The sequence below is a fragment of the Lethenteron reissneri genome, chromosome 17 (assembly GCF_015708825.2).
Source record: "Lethenteron reissneri isolate LAM-NWPU_2019-01 chromosome 17, ASM1570882v1, whole genome shotgun sequence".
Lineage (NCBI taxonomy): Eukaryota > Metazoa > Chordata > Hyperoartia > Petromyzontiformes > Petromyzontidae > Lethenteron > Lethenteron reissneri.
The window spans coordinates 10,138,075-10,155,481 of NC_083795.1; positions in this window are offsets into that span (position 1 = coordinate 10,138,075).

The window sequence follows — 17,407 nt, forward strand, 5'->3', positions numbered from 1 at the left end:
TGTGCGCGCGCGTGCGTGATGTTTATGATACAACTCGAGTTTTTGTTCAAAAATGCGGGCGAATTTGTAAGACAATATGAATATTAACGTTGTGAGCAGGCGTGCGGAGCGGTGGTGTAACGGTTCGCTCGATGCACTATGAACCCGAAAACCCTAAACCACGACGAGTTTTCAGGTTTATAAAGAATACGGACGCTTACATTATTGTATGAAAGAACGTACGCGCGATAGAGACATCATGTTGACTGTTCGTAACATTCAGTGGGTTTGGGTACGATATGGCACGAGAAGGGACGATGGCAAGGTGGTCGACCGAGTGGCAGGCAAACTCGGGAAACACGGCCCGATAGGACGTTCACTGGGATGACGGTGCAGTGGCATCAGTTAACGTGTAGGAAGGAGCTGGCCAGGTGGACTGGTGCATCAAAGAGAGCGTGGCTTGGTGGGTCTTTACGCAGCGGTGATGATGATGATGATGTCAATCTAAAGAGGAGCCGAGCGCCTTCGCGCGCTCGTATTAGCTTGAGACGTCTTTTCGTGATTAACTCGTTTTTATTTGCGGATAATTTATCGCTTTGAGATGTTAGCTATAAGGCCCGCACGCAACGGCTACACTCTTGCGAGTGGTGCCACGGGGGGTGTTTTCTTTTTTAAACGTTCGCTAACTACTAATTACGCCAAATAAGTTTGTAACGTATTAAGTTGGTAACTTATTTGACGCCGTGCTTATTAACCAATCGTGCTAATTGAAGGTGCAGTAATTTCCTGCAAGATAATTTCGGATGGCGTTATGGGGAATCGAACCATGAGCACCGTTCTACGTAACACAAATGCGAGCGTGTCGACAACATTTCGACTGTTCGTCCGGACCAAAAACAGAGTCAGCAGGTGTCACTCGCGCCCCTCAATCCACTGTCAGAAAATCCCTCTCATCTTTGATGGACCACGGGCATCTCTGCCGCGTGGTGCAGAGACATTCGCTTGGATGCTCGGCGAACGCGCGATCACCTCCACGTGCGCGCAATCATCAAATAATAATTTGACTCTCATCGGTATCCAGCCTGCACTCAATCCTCCGTCTGATGAGTTCCTCGTCTTCACTGACAGAGGGAGTGGTAGAATTGGCGCGGGTCTCCAGAAACCTCGCACCCCGAGACGACGCTGATTTTGAGGCTATTTGCCCTGATTTATTTATTCCATTTGCCACTGTTGCTGTTGTGGGTTGCATCCCCGTACCCCACCCCCCTTCCCACCGCATGCCAAACGCCTTCTTGCGCTGGAAGCTCGCCGCGTCTTAAGCGCTCAATTAGCGACGAGGCGTGCGGGACCCGCACGGAGGCGCCGCCGTGATTAAGCCGCGCTCACGGCTCCGCATGTGAAGTTCACGCGACGTGCAGACACCTGTCTGTGCCGCGAGGCTTCAAACAAAATGCGCCCCGAAGAAGTTCACTCCCACGTTATCACCGCGGGACTTTGTTCCCAGAGTGTGGAACGCTGCTGAGAGGATGTCGACCGGTACAAGTCATCTCGTCTGCAGGTGACAGGTGAATTATTACATCGTAAGATCGAGAGAGATGGCGACTACTAGGGGAGGCATGTGAATTGATCGTGGCTGATTATGACTCTGCTCCCTCCACCAACTGTCAATCCAATCACGGTTCATTTTCAATATCGCACTCGCATCGTCGTGATCCCCAAGCATGGCCGAGTCGTGACTAACCTCTCCCCTCTCATCTCACTCTACTCGCCTCCACGCACTCTCCCGCCTCTCCCCTCTCATCTCACTCTACTCCCCTCCACGCACTCTCCTGCCTCTCCCCTCTCATCTCACTCTACTCCCCTCCACGCACTCTCCTACCTCTCCCCTCTCATCTCACTCTACTCCCCTCCACGCACTCTCCTACCTCTCCCCTCTCACCTCACTCAACTCCCCTCCACGCACTCTCCTACCTTCCCCCTCTCATCTCAATCTACTCCCCAATACGCAGTCTCCTGCCTCTCCATTCTCATCTTACTCTGCTCCCCTCCACGCCTTTTCTCCTACCTCTCCCCTCTCACCTCACTCTACTCCCCTCAACGCACTCTCCTACCTCTCCCCTCTCATCTCACTCTTCTCCCCTCCACGCACTCTCCTACTTCTCCCGTCTCATCTCACTCTCCTCCCCTCCACGCACTCTCCTACCTCTCCCCTCTCATCTCACTCTCCTCTACTCCCCTCCACGCACTCTCCTACCTCTCCCATCTCATCTCACTCTCCTCTACTCCCCTCCACGCACTCCCCTACCTCTCCCATCTCAGCTCACTTTACTCCCCTCCACGCACTCTCCTACCTCTCCCCGCTCATCTCACTCTACTCCCCTCCACACACTCCCCTACCTCTCAACTCGCTCTACTCCCCTCCACGCACTCTCCCACCTCTCCCGTCTCAGCTCACTCTACTCGCCTCCACGCACTCTCCTACCTCTCCCCTCTCATCTCACTCTACTCCCCTCCACGCACTCTCCTACCTCTCCCAACTCATCTCACTCTACTCCCCTCCACGCACTCTCCTACCTCTCCCCGCTCATCTCACTCTACTCCCCTCCACGCACTCTCCTACCTCTCCCCTCTCATCTCACTCTACTCCCCTCCACACACTCCCCTACCTCTCCCCTCTCAACTCGCTCTACTCCCCTTCACGCACTCTCCCACCTCTTCCGTCTCATCTCACTCTACTCCCCTTCACGCACTCTCCTACCTCTCCCCTCTCATCTCACTCTACTCCCCTCCACGCATTCTCCTACCTCTCCCCTCTCATCTCACTCTACTCCCCTCCACGCACTCTCCTGCCTCTCCCCTCTCACCTCACTTCACTCCCCTCCACGCACTCTCCTGCCTCTCCCCTCTCATCTCACTCTACTCGCCTCCACGCACTCTCCTACCTTCCCCCTCTCATTTCAATCTACTCCCCAACACGCACTCTCCTGCCTCTCCCTTCTCATCTTACTCTGCTCCCCTCAACGCACTTTCCTACCTCTCCCCTCTCATCTCACTCTTCTCCCCTCCACGCAATCTCCTACTTCTCCCGTCTCATCTCACTCTCCTCCCCTCCACGCACTCTACTACCTATAACATTTCATCTCACTCTCCTCCCCTCCACGCACTTGCCTACCTCTCCCTTCTCATCTCACTCTACTCCCTTCCACACACTCCCCTACCTCTCAACTCGCTCTACTCCCCTCCACGCACTCTCCCACCTCTCCTGTCTCATCTCACTCTACTCCCCTCCACGCACTCTCCTACCTCTCCCCGCTCATCTCACTCTACTCCCCTCCACGCACTCTCCTACCTCTCCCCGCTCATCTCACTCTACTCCCCTCCACGCACTCTCCTACCGCTCCCCGCTCATCTCACTCTACTCCCCTCCACGCACTCTCCTACCTCTCCCCTCTCATCTCACTCTACTCCCCTCCACACACTCCCTACCTCTCAACTCGCTCTACTCCCCTCCACGCACTCTCCTACCTCTCCCCTCTCATCTCACTCTACTCGCCTCCACGCACTCTCCTACCTCTCCCCTCTCATCTCACTCTACTCCCCTCCACGCACTCTCCTACCTCTCCCCGCTCATCTCACTCTACTCCCCTCCACGCACTCTCCTACCTCTCCCCGCTCATCTCACTCTACTCCCCTCCACGCACTCTCCTACCTCTCCCCTCTCATCTCACTCTACTCGCCTCCACGCACTCTCATACCTCTCCCCTCTCATCTCATTCTACTCCCCTCCACGCACTCTCCTACCTCTCCCATCTCAGCTCACTCTACTCCCCTCCACACACTCCCCTACCTCTCAACTCGCTCTACTCCCCTCCACGTACTCTCCCACCTCTCCTGTCTCATCTCACTCTACTCCCCTCCACGCACTCTCCTACCTCTCCCATCTCAGCTCACTCTACTCCCCTCCACGCACTCTCCTACCTCTCCCCTCTCATCTCACTCTCCTCCCCTCCACACGCTCTCCTACCTCCCCCCTCTCATCTCACTCTATTCCCCTCCACGCACTCTCCTACCTCTCCCGTCTCATCTCACTCTACTCCCCTCCACGCACTCTCCTACCTCTCCCCTCTCATCTCACTCTACTCCCCTCCACGCACTCTCCTACCTCTCCCCGCTCATCTCACTCTACTCCCCTCCACGCACTCTCCTACCTCTCCCCGCTCATCTCACTCTACTCCCCTCCATGCACTCTCCTACCTCTCCCCTCTCATCTCACTCTACTCTCCTCCACGCACTCTCCTACCTCTCCCCTCTCATCTCACTCTACTCTCCTCCACGCACTCTCCTACCTCTCCCCTCTCATCTCACTCTACTCGCCTCCACGCACTCTCCTACCTCTCCCCTCTCATCTCACTCTACTCCCCTCCACGCACTCTCCTACCTCTTCCCTCTCATCTCACTCTACTCGCCTCCACGCACTCTCCTACCTCTCCCCTCTCATCTCACTCTACTCCCCTCCACGCGATCTCCTACCTCTCCCCTCTCATCTCACTCTACTCCCCTCCACGCACTCTCGTACCTCTCCCATCTCATCTCACTCTCCTCCCCTCCACGCACTCTCCTACCTCTCCCATCTCATCTCACTCTACTCCCCTCCACGCACTCTCCTGCCTCTCCCATCTCATCTCACTCTACTCCCCTCCACGCACTCTCCTACCTCTCCCATCTCACCTCACTCTACTCCCCTCCACGCACTCTCCCATCTCATCTCACTCTACTCCCTTCCACGCACTCTCCTACCTCTCCCGTTTCATCTCACTCTACTCTCCTCTACTCACTCTCCAGATAACAAGGATGTTTGTCGAAAGCCTCAAACAACCTTTGCTCAATGGGATGTCGCTCATTCTTATCGGCTGTCCGGGTAGTTTGGAATTCCATCCACCTGTGCTGTCGACCCCTTGCACCTGTTTAATATCTCATGTGCCCATATAAATCCACATCACATTGTCCAACAATTGTCTGGAAAATATCAAATATCGCCATGTTCCAATTTAATATTTACACAAACTCACAATAATCTTCATCGAACATATCACTCGATATCGTCTTCCACAGGTAGCAAAACGTTAGTGCTGCCGATTTCTCATTGTTTATGCTAACAATAGTGAAATATATGAAAATAGACTCAGTTAACAGGGGGTTATCATGTAATTAACTGTTGTTGGTTACATTAATACGCAGAAACTGGTAAGGTTATTCCAACTCAGGTGGTACCGACAAAGTAAAAATATATGCTTTTGGCACATGGACTACTAAGTGCCACGGTGGTGAGATGTTAACTACCTCGCCTGGTATACAGGAGGTCGTGATTTCGATCCCGACCCTGATGTCTGTATATTTGAAGTTTGCATGTTCTACCCGTGTTCGCGTTGGTTTTTCTCCGGGTCCTCCGGTTTTTCCCTCCAAATTAAAAAACATGCGTTTCGAGTATTTGGCTGAAATACATTTCCACACGATAAGCCACTTCGTTGAGCTCTCTTTTGTAGCCAAGCCGCTTTGGAAAAAGAGCTATACAGCTCAGTGGGCCTTACCTGGTTAAATGAAATAAAAAGTTGTAAAAGTTAAGTTATCTGCCCATTATGGGCATAAACTTTTCTTCACAACGGTAAAATCCTACGGCATTGCTGTCAATTTTTAATAAGCGACTCTTTTACGCACACTTTATAGAGATGTGCCCAATGTACACAGCGCACGCGAACATCTCGTGCGCAGTTGGTGTAATGAGCAGAAGAACACGCCGATAGTCACGCGCTGTGCCGGAGCGCAATTACCCACAATCTAGCAAACAGCACTCTCAATCTGTTGTCCTCATCACTGGAGTTTACAAATTAAAACGAGTGGTCTTTACTGCTCCATCGACGCCTTGCCACGGGCAAGTCCCAGGATATTTAAATTTTCAGACTAGTTTTATTTTATATTATTGCCTTCACGTATAGTGCTACTTGTATATCATTTTGCAGAATGCTGGAGTTAAAAAACACATAGTTACGTTGCCAACTTGGACATGAAAGGTTCACAAAGCCACACACATTTTTCAAACGCCAGCTCAGTTAAATCAAATTTTGATGTTGAAAAAAAAAAGCGTGACCTGGGGGCATTTTCTCACAAATTCCACAGACAAAAAAATATGTATCGCTATTCCAGAACCCCATCTGGAAATGTATAGCGAGTCGAGGCCGCAGAACAACTCGGCCCTGGGCTGACTTTCCCGAGTCTCCCCCGGCGTCCTTGCGCCGATGACAGCTCCACTCCCCGGCTTCAAACGGGACCACATGCGGGGGTCGGCGATGCGAGCCTCATGCACAGAGCCATCCCCATGCGCCGGGCATTATGATTTACGTAGGGGCCCCCGGATCGCCGCTGTAACCGCTGCTGTTGCTTTTGCCGCTGTTGCTGCTGCTGCTGCTACATGGTGTGGCAAGAAAACCGATCCACGCAGCCAGAAACCCTTGGGCGCACTCAACAGAGGCGCTCAGAGCCAGCCAACCCATCCCCAGTGCCCGCTTCCATCCAAGCGCACTCAATCCGCGCACTGCGCACAATGCCGACTTTGTATGGCGCACGCGTTCGAAATGCTAGCTGTGTTGCGCCTTCTCTTCTTTTGTTTTGTTTGGGCCCTTTTTAACGTTTTTTCTTACACACACACAACACACCCTTGGCACCAAGCAATATTATTTTTGCCCGACTGCTCGAGTAAATTAGTATTGCGCAACCTGGAACTTAGAAGCCCACTGTGGATGTGTGCGTGAACGTGGAGGTGTATGCACATCATTCAGTACACACACCACACAATGATGCATACACACCTCAACAATAACGAGTTCGAGGTCCGAGCACGGCTTACATCAGTGGCGAGCGTCATTTGAACTGGTTCGGGACGTGGTGTTGACCACACCATCCTCTGCTGCAACAAAGACAAATATCCATGTATCGTTCTTTGGTTCTTTCGGTAAAGTCACGTATAAAGATAAAAAAAATAAATTAAATAATAGCATACGACGTTTCGATTGCAACACAAGCAATCATCATCAGGTATAATTATCAGGTATAATTATAATTATACCTGATGATGATTGCTTGTGTTGCAATCGAAACGTCGTATGCTATTATTTAATTTATTATTTTATCTTTATACGTGACTTTACCGAAAGAACCAAAGAATAATTCCTGCAGTCACGAAAGCTCCAAAATTAAAATCCATGTATCGTCTTAACAGACTGTTTGGGGGAAGTGCTGTCAGCGAGCACCTATGGAGGCCTACACGGCACACGAGGAGGTGGGTGGTCAGCACCTCGCCTGTGTATGTGTGCGTGTGTGTGTGCACCATTATGGAGGTATGTGCGCATCATCATCATCCAGGCATCCAGTAAGGGCCTGACCTTGGAGGGAAATGGGGTCGTTTGCTCTCCGTCCCTGGCTATCCCCCCCCACCCACCTCGCCTCGCATTTCGCTCGCCTGCACGAGTTTGATTCACCCACCGGCAAAGCGAACGAAGGCGGCAGGGGGAGGGGACGCATCTGTTGATTATAAATTATAATCAGATGCATGAAGTGACACGCGCCAAGCGGCAGGGTCTGACGCCCAATCCTAGCTGCACCCGAGCGCTACTGCTTGGGCTGGCGCTGCCTAATTAGCTGGGAGGCTTTCCTCCGTGCCAAAAGACACCGAAAAATCTGCCAACACGTCCGCGCGTATGCATTTCCCCCGCGTGAACGCGAGCTGCAGGGCAATTGCCAAAATGCGCACTGTTACCTCGCAGTGCCATCTAGCGGGACGGGTCGATAGGTTACCCAGAGAGTGAGAGAGGGGTGCGTAAGTGTGGTTTTTGTCCCGTGGGGGAGCTGTAGTGGAGCGATACGCGCATCGCGCTACGAACCCGGCCACCCGAGTTCGATTCCACGCTCACCGACAACACCAGTGACGATTGTTTAAACCGATCCTGGGCCTCACCTAAGTCGACTCAGCCTCAAATGAGTACCTCTTATGGTGTATAAACATCGCCACTAGGGTGACAAAGGCGGACGGGTGTGGTACTGGGCCACACACCCCCTCGTGTGCCGTGCCGGCCTTTCATAGGTGCTCGCTAACGACACTTGCTCCAAGAGTCTGTTAAGGCTATAAGGGTGATCTTTGTCTTTGCCTTCGACACTGAGCTCTGAATTACATTCGCCTCATTTCTATACTTTATTTGTCTTGCTTGTGGTGACTCAAATGAGTCTTGCAAATGAGACTATTATCCCGATCTCTTTTAGTTCTCACCCTGGCTAATAAACAAAACGAAAACTTCAAACTTAAACGTGCACCTAGCCAGGCACACGTGCTGTGGTGACGTCGTCTTCGGTGCTGTTGTTGTGGTTGTTGTGAGTGTTGTGGGGAGTGTCGGTGTGGTGATTATGGTGGTCACATATATGGATAAATAAGTTCCATACCCAGTCACGGCTTATATCTTCACTGGTGCTCGTTTATCACTTGCCTCAAAAGGGGCCCTTTACAGCTGAAAATCCGCCAAGTAACCCCACTATTAAAACAACAACAACTATTAAACACAAATGGGTTCTGTAAAACCGTACCGATGGAAACATGGTGGCATTTAATAGCTTAAAGTTGACAAGAGGCATTGATGAGATCAGCAGTTCTCAATCTGCAGCAGCAGTCGTAGTATTCTCAAGGCCGTGGGAAGTGGTCCGCAGAACTGTCGTCGATACGATTTTATCGGCAAAACACGATATTTTTACGACATAATGGTCTACTAAAACTTGTAGGAGGTTGATAGGTCACCGCGGGACAAGAAATGTTGGAAACGACTGGTGTAGATATTTCATCAGAATGCGAATGTTGATACCGAACCGAATTATTTTCTTGGTTAAAGGATCACTCGCAATGGTGTCCGGTGGGTCGTGGGAGTTGTTTGACCATACTTCATCACGCCGGGTTAGTGCAGCCTGGTGAATAGGAGAGGGCCGCAGGACCGGTTCAGATATCGCTCACCACGTATTATGTTCACCGCAGTCCAGTATCAAACTCTGGTCTCCATATTCAAAATAGTGCAGGGCGCCAACTCACCCGCAACCGTTCTCTCCCGCGAGTCGATTTCATCGTGAATTAATTTCATTCAATATATTATATGAAGTGCAACTTAGAGCTTTAAGTGCCCATAGAATATTTTCCGGCGCCCTCTCACCCTCCCTCAATATCCCACCTCCACCCCCCCAGGACGGTTCCGGCTGAATTAAGCCCTGCCCCCATCAAAATGTTGGTACCGGTCAATATCGGTTGTCGTGCAACATAGGATTCTTGAAACGACTCAATAAACGGAAGAGCACTGGGTGGGATAAACACGCTTTTATTTATCTTAACATGTCCCTTTTTATAACAGTGCACAGCTCAGGAACTGATTTGGGGTCTCGCATTATCGCGTCGATCCGCATAGTCGATGATCCTCTCCGCAAGACCCTTGTTGATTGCACAGCCTCATATCCATGGATACAGATAGAATGTCACATGGCGTGGACAATCTTTCGTCGCACTGTAACATCATACAAAGCCACGTAGAAGGGAAATAATAAAATAATACAATATAAAACAATACAAATTCTCACGACGTTTCGACTGCAACACAAGCAATCATCATCAGGTGTGAAATCCACACCAAGAAAATTTTGAGTTGCACTTTTTTCAAAATTTTCTTGCTGTGGATTCCACACCTGATGATGATTGCTTGCGTTGCAGTCGAAACGTCGTGATAATTGTTATTGTTTTATATATTTTTTATTTTATTATTTCCCTTCTACGTGACTTTACCGAAAGAACCAAGAATATGAATCCCTGCAGACACGAAAGCTTTAAATCAAAATCATACAAAGCGTCGCTCTTTGTTACCTGTAACAATAGTCGTGTCTAGTTAACATACACCTGCTTATACACGCGTTGGTGCAGTGGTTACATTGCAGTGGTGCACGCACTGCAATGTGAATCCGTTCGATTACAGATCACGGCTAACATCAGTGGCGAGTCAAATCTAAACTGGTCCGTTGCCCGTCTTCATCAACACGCACTGGCACATCATAGTGAAGTATGGTCAAACAACTCCCACGATCGACATGGGGAAGCCTTCGTCCTCTTTGTAGGTTGTACATCTCGGAGTCCCCAGATGACTGGTGTGGGTGGATGTGGCTCGTTGGTCGAACGTTGTACCAACGTTGTTCCAACGTTCGACCAACGTTAGTCCAACGTCCACTTTCCAATGTTAGCCCAACCTTCCACGTTTACTGGGTAAAGGTTTCCTGCTGAAGTACGTGGAAGTGCAAATGTCAATCCACTGCTGGATGAGGGTTTTTTTTTCTGTCCGTGTCGACCATGGGACTTGTTTGACCATACTTCACCACGCTGGTCATTACCGGGTTGGTGAATAAAGAATGGGAATGAACGATTCAGATATAATCCCTCTGAGGTTAACCGCGGCCTGGAATCGAACCCAATCGAACAACAGGTCGCCACGTGCAGAGTGTAGAGCGTTCACCGCTGCGTCACCGCTACCCCCAGTCGCAGGTGTAGCTATACTGCATAGATATATACACTGCTGCGATCCCTGAGGAACGTACAATTTAAACTACTGTCGTTGTTTTCCGTGTAATAAAAAAAACAATTTTCGTAAAATATTACAAAATACATAACACTGATTATACATATTCCACTTTTAACAACACGAATCTATTGCGAGGAAAAACTGGAAACAACCGTGCAAATGTTGATCTTGACGAATAGTATATCGGCTTGTTTAGCGAAGGATACCTTTCAGACTCACCACCGGGACACAATGGCTTACACTTTAGTATAACGCCACGGGGCCTTTCACATCAGACACTGATTCGAGCAAGTGTCCAATCTCGCTTTGCTGATCACAGCAATAGTCCACATAGTCAGTAATAGTAACAGTCAGGAATTACGACTAATCAGTAGTAGTCCATCATCGTTCATCGAGCGCAGGAGTTGCAAATCAACCGCGTCCCGTTGCGCATAATCCGTCGCATGATTTTGGAACGCTTGACGAGGGATGTTCTGATGATGGTCGTGACTAATGATGAAGCAGCAGCCAAAGGAAGTATAGCGCCAGAGAAGACACACATACACACACCGAGCGGAGCAATCAAAATCAGTTCGTGTATGTACACACTGTTGGTGCAGTGGGAGTGGTGGCGCGGTGGTTAGCGCACCGCAGATTTTAAGCTAATGAACCCGGCGGCCGGATTTTATTTTTAAACCCCACCCTCATGCTCACCAACCTGCACCGACCAGCGTGGTGAAGTATGGTCAAACAACCGCCGTACCCGACTGCTCAGAGAAGCGTTTTGTCAGCAGTTGATTAACAGAGGGCTGTGAATTACTTACAATTGTTATATATGCAAAGTTTACATTTAACTTCATGTCCTGATGTAAATCGGTGCGAAGTAATTGTGTGCAACTCATTAAGCTCACGTACTGCACTCGATATGAATAGCCGTATGCCACGTTGATGGATAGAGCACGTGTCGCTTAATATATCACTGCGAATTGGATTACCAATGTGATCTGATTTTTTTGTAATAATTGTTCACTGATAAAGCTTGTTCATGATAATCGTAATTATTAGATGTAGTAAATTAATATTTTTTGGAAGAGGCTCTTCATCCTAAATATCGAGCGCTTTCTTTCCTATTAGCGACAGTGGGGGAAATTTTTTATTATTATTATTGGTAATTATCCTGTTACGTTGTAATTCGTATCATTGTGAATATTGTTATCGTTTGCACTTTTCAACGTACAAATACAACATGCTCACGCATGGTCGCTAAATTCGATATTGTTATATGACCACTGACGTCACCCTTATAAGTACGTAAACAAAATACCGGCTGATGCTGCGTTGGCAGTGGTGCACAAGCACGATCAACAACAACAAAAACTCTACACCCTCGTTTATAACTGCCTTAAAATAAAAATAAGGCCCATTGCCTGAAACGTCGCCGATTATATCCATTTAAGGCAGCGTTATCCACGAGCGTCTTTGGGGTTGAATGTTCACAGGAGTTCGGCGTAACGAAAACAAGAGGGTCGTCGGGCGATGCCGATGCCACTTCGAGCGCTATAAACAGTCAAGGCGAGCTGCGTCGACTGCGCTCCAACTCACCCGGCGTTCACACTCCGAGCGTTCCATTTTCGTTAATGCGTGGCGATCCATTCATAGACACCCCATTAAACTCAACAGGGACACGCGATGTGCAGATGACACGGCGTATTTCAAAGGCTCTCGACACGTGTCCCCCCTATCCATCTCGACGTTGCTTACCGAAGTGTTCACTGACGCTCCCCTGTGCAGGATGTAGAATCATCGCTTTTGACAATATTCAAGCACCTGTTAATGGGAATGTACAGAGGGTCAATAGCAACCCGCGGGGTATCTATAACTGGATCACCTATTATTGTTACTAAACTCGTTCAATCGCATATCCGACGCTGACCGTTAATGGGAAATGCCACGCGTCCGATTGTGCTTTTGTTAGGAACTGGACTGAATAAACTTTGCTCAGTGAAGACTGTCTATGTATGTACGTATATGTGTTGCGAAATTGTGTACAATATATGTAATCTGTACGCAAACAACAATACTTACGGGGGGGGGGATAAACCAGTGCACACAAATCGTAGATGTATTATGTTTGCTCTAAAGTGAATGCATTGAGAGGGAATGTATTTCTTTGTCAAATAAAAATGTTTATTTAGAAGTCGGCGACAGCCCGCTGGGAACGCATTTGTCTCCTCTACCGCAACAAGCGATCTCCATCCATGAAAGCAAACGGCACGAAACATTGCAACGCCCTTGGAATAAAAATAGTAAACGTTATCCTGCAGTGGACTGACAAAACAAAAAGAAACACAATTTGATTTAATCAAAGTAATGACCGTGACGTTAATCTAACCACGACGTCCTGCGCGCATCGTCCTACGGGTACTGCGCGCGTGTCCTAGCGGGAGTGCTGTACGCGCTCTCCCGCGTGTGTTTTCGTGTTGCGCCGCGTGTCGTTCGGCATGATGTCCGACGTTTCGCTCCACCTTGCTGGGTGCTTCTTCAGGAACTGAATCTCTTCGCTTGTTCCCCCCCTTCTTTAGGCACGTGCTGCGAAACGTAAGAACATCATTCCGTCTTACGCGCGGTAAACAACCAGAAAAAAAAACACATCGGAGACTAGAAAACCTGCATTGCATTCCAATGCAAACGTCTCGCACGTCTCACTAAAAAATACTCTACAACTACAATGATTTATTTTGTTCCCATTGTTTGAAATGCGCGCCCACACGCGTGCCGCGAGCGTCTGCTAAGGAGGTCTAACGAGCGGCACAGATCTATCTCTCTGTCTCTCTCTGCGTCTTCCCTGGGAGGATTCTATCCCGTTCTCTCGCGCGCACGTGCGTCGGAAAGGACTCCGCGTGCTTGCGCATCGCATCGCACGCGAGTGACGGCGCAGGGGTGAGAAGGGGGGTAGGTCCCACTCAAAGGCCACTGAGGGCACACTAAAGAGGTCGCTAAAAGAGGCCACTTTGACCATTGGCCTCCCCGCAGGGCCTTCAAGCTGACCCAATGTTAGCTCTGCGACGGGATGGTGCCGGCGGGACAACGGTGCGAGTGGAGGGAGTCAGATCTATACTCAGCCCTGAGGCGCAATCCGCCACCACGCGCGCAGCGCTGATTCACAAATAATAGCCACGGGCGCTCGTGTGCGTGGGGGACCCCCATCGTTATGAGCTATTTCTCGGTGCGGAGGGTGGGAGTTGGATATCTGAAGGTCGATTTTTGAACATGATACAATTAGACTTTCCCTATCCCCTACGTAGGAGCCGTACCTGTTTGCGTGCCCTCGCTTGTAAAGCCAATACCGGAGCAATATGGATCCTTTCACCACTGCGCAACGATAGTCGTGGTGAAGTATGGGCAAACAAAGCCCCACGACCGACTCGGCGAAGGGAGACATTCATCCAGCAGTGTCCTCCTAGAATGACTGTAAATTGTTGTTATTGTCATTAATGCGATACTAATGCGTAGGAGGTGTTCGCGGTTGCGCTATATTTTATCAGATGTGTTCTCTGAATGTAGCGTGTGTTGGTTGTTCGGGATGCGTCGACGATTTGCTCCACGTTTCCGGAGTTTTTTCTCAAACTGGATTCAGAATAAATGCCGAACAACATCGTGGTACAACCCGAAAATAACAGCGGAAAGATTATTATATAAATTATTTGTGTTTATGCCCGATATTCGCCATGGACACCTTCACTAAGCATGTGAATAATCTCTCTCTATATATTTTTTACAGGTCCCCGTTCTTTCCCTCGACCGCTCAAGCCACGCAACGGGCTTTGCGCCGAGCGCAATTCACACCATCGATGGAAAACCCATTAGCGTGTGGAGGGCAGACAGACACACGGAGACGTGGAGAGAGAAAGACGCAAAGGGCACACGAGTTGGCGCGCGCGCCGCCGCCGCCGCGGAGATCAGCTCGCCGTCCCAGCACTCGGCGTGTTTTGGAAACGCAGCTGCGCTCGGACGGCGCGTGTGTCCACTCATTCGCACCGGCAGGGAGTCTCGTGATGTCGCGATGATGGTTGTGGTGCCTGTCGGGTGCTGCTGCTGCTGCTGGAGGTGAGAGCAGGGATGGAAGAAGAGTCGCTACCATCCCCCACGCACCAACCCCCCCCCCCCCCCACCCGTCTCGTCTTTAAATTAAGTGAACGAGCGACGGATTTAACTTTTAAACCAAAATATTATTCATCGTAAGCAACTATTTTTTATGATGATTCATCAGCCCGTGATCTGTCCTGGAATATGAGTTGATCACGAGATGAAGCAAAACCATTATATCCATTGAAGAACATTGGCCAAAACATGCAATTCCAGGACTCTCCTGAAAAAGAGTCTTGAGACTCATGACTGATGCTGTCCTAAGTAAATAAACGAAGGTATCGCCTCGTTTCGAGTTACACTTAGAACGCACACTCGCTCGCCACCCCCGGCCGCCTCTGCGTGATTGCCGAGGCTCAATCTTTGCCTCTTCTGCCGCCACTCAGCGTTGAACGGATCCGGATCAAATCATTCGATACCATTCGTGACTCGTTGTCTGAAAGCAAAGTAATGAACACGTGCTTCATGCTTTAGGTGAGTCTGCATTGGTTCACGCATGGCGCGGTGGTGCAGTGGAGAGCGGTGGCGCAGTGGTTAGCGCGCTGCGCTACGAATCCGTCGTCCCGAGTTTGATTCCCGCTCGCGGCCAACACCGGTGAAGATTATCTGAACCGATCATGGGCCTCCCCTAGATCGACTCAGCCTCAAATGAAAACGTGCGGTGTGTAAACATCGCCACTCGGGAGACAAAGACGGCCGGGTGCGATGTTGGCCACCCACTCCTTCATGTGCCGTACCAGCCTTCATAGGTGTTCGCGAACAGCACTTGTCCCAACAGTCTATTAAGGCTACACGGCGGGTCTTTGTCTTGTTTGCAGGGCACCAATGCGGCGTCCGTAACAAAGGAGGCTCAGCGCACACGTGCAGGCGATTATATCGATACGTGATTAGAGCAAGGACTATAACATTTCAGCCGGGTCTGTGTCCGGATCGGCGACCGCGTAAAATATCTCCGCAATACTTTAATTATACCTCTCATTATGGCTGTGACTACTCGCAACGTATCACCGACTCCAATATATTCAGTATTAAATTAAGCATCGGGGTATGAGCAATACACGCGGACCAATCGTGTTTATTAATTACATGGCCGTGGACAACAATGAAACCTATCTACGTGACTTTACCGAAAGACCCAAGGAATATGAATTCCTGCAGTCACGAAAGCTTTAAATTAAGATTCAATGAACGGCATGTACAATTCTAGAATCGTGCTCAAAACTCGCCGATAAATCCGGAGCGTTTTGAACGCGATTCTATAATAATAATACATATACACATATTCACGTACAGAATTTTACTTTCACTTGACAATAGAATGCGCGCTGTTAAAATAACGTAATTTATCCGCGCCCACACCGGCTGCTATTGAAAGTGATCCATTGCGCCACGAACAGTTGGGAGTTCGCTGCACCTCCACGCCTGCACCGCGACAGAAATTGCGCGGGTCCCGGCAAATGTTTTCGAAAAGGCGACGACTTTGCGAGCGCTCGCGTCGATGTAAACGAACCATAGCCAATCGCAATCATCAAGCGTGAACTATCCACTGCTGGATGACGACCTCCCCAAGCCCCGTTTAGACAATTATTCACGGTTAACGCGATGCCACGACGCGCGTGTCACGATCTCATCGCTTCACGTTCGCGGTGGACGTCTTCCCCTCGTGCGTATTCCGCTCAGTGCGGTTACATTTGCACGCCGGTCATCGCCCCATCTAAAGCGACGTGCCCTGCCCGAGCCTGAGCGGTCACAAGTACGTATTGAGCCGCTGTTAGGACGTTCTCTAATCGTAGCGTAACAGTAGTGTAGAGAATTGTAAGCACTGATTCGTATGTTTTCTATTGATGCTCCGGTCGCTCGTGCCGTCAACAATATATCTTTACGTTGTCATTGTCATTATTGTCGTGGTTTTACGTTTTTTTTTATCGTTCACGTAATATATTCCAATTGTGCTACTGACATGATATTAATCAATTCGGAAATGTATCAGCGCAGTGCGCCCCGTGTTCATCAAAATAACGGATGATAAAAATCGATTACGCACAATACAACATTCCCACACTGTCTCGCATTGGTTTTCATTCCCACAGCTACAATTTATCAAAGTTAGGCGCAAAGCCAAATTTTATGCGATGGTGTTTTATGCGCTAATGACCTGGCTACACTTAAACTCAATGTAATCACGGGTGGCTGAAACCTGGTTTCTAACCAAGTATTTGTGCGGTGCTGGCCCAGGGCTCTAACCATTGAGGGTAAGCGGCCATCTGATCGTAATGTTTAGTGTTACAAAGATAGCGTCGTCGTTTCATGCAAATTACATATCACACTCGCTGAGGAACCACAGACAATTGGGAAGGCGGCCAGTCAGTGAACCGAAGCTACCAACAATTGTCTAAGCCCTGCGATCTTGTTTATATTAGATGAATATTTCAACCAATTAATGAGTGCGAATATATGTGGGAGAAATCCGGACCGCCTGGAGAAAACCTGCGTGTGCGAGGGAGCAACACTCGATTTCACACAGAAGGGATAGATGGAGATAAGTCCGCCTTTTAATGTAATGCCTTCTCCTGGCAACTTGGGGTATGGCACCTCAACGCCGACGGTAAGAGGAGTTCACAACATTTGTGCGACCAACCAACAACCCTCGTTGCCTCCAT